Source organism: Alligator sinensis, unplaced genomic scaffold (genome assembly GCF_000455745.1).
Source record: "Alligator sinensis unplaced genomic scaffold, ASM45574v1 scaffold778_1, whole genome shotgun sequence".
Classification (NCBI taxonomy): Eukaryota; Metazoa; Chordata; order Crocodylia; family Alligatoridae; genus Alligator; species Alligator sinensis.
Window position 1 is genome coordinate 270660 of NW_005842946.1, and position 556 is coordinate 271215.

Genomic DNA, 556 nt, shown 5'->3' on the forward strand with positions numbered 1-556 from the left:
AATCCGTGGATTCTCTGCTTTTGCAAAGAGCTCTTGCAGGCTGGCACAGCTCCAGCCTGAAAGAGCTGATTACAAAAAGGGTGGGAAACCCCTAGCCCTGGCTGGAGGGGAAGGGGAAGGGGGAGGGCGGGACCTGAGCCTCTGAGGCAGCTAAGGCTGGGCTCAGGCTCAGACTTGCCCTTTGCCCCCTGGAGTATGGAGGTAAGTGGGGCTGTGGGGCAGGTCTGGGGAAGATGGTTGGGGGCTGAGGGAGTGGGGGGTGCTGCCGGCCCCAGGCAGCACATCACAGCTAGGAGCAGGGCCAGGGGGTGAGGGCAAGGGTACCCCTCAGTGGGGGGGTTTTGCGGAAAAGCGATTCAGGGTGCAGTGTGGTGGTGCCCGCCATGTGTGGGCCGCACACATGCAATCTGGCCAGCTGCCCAGGAGAGGGAGGCTGACATGTGGCTGGAGCACAGCTCTGTGGCCGATTGCAGCCCCAGCGAGGGGTGGGGAGCAGGGGCTTGGGCTTGCATGCTGTGGCTGCTGCTGCTTACCTGGAGGCCCGTGACAGCAGTGA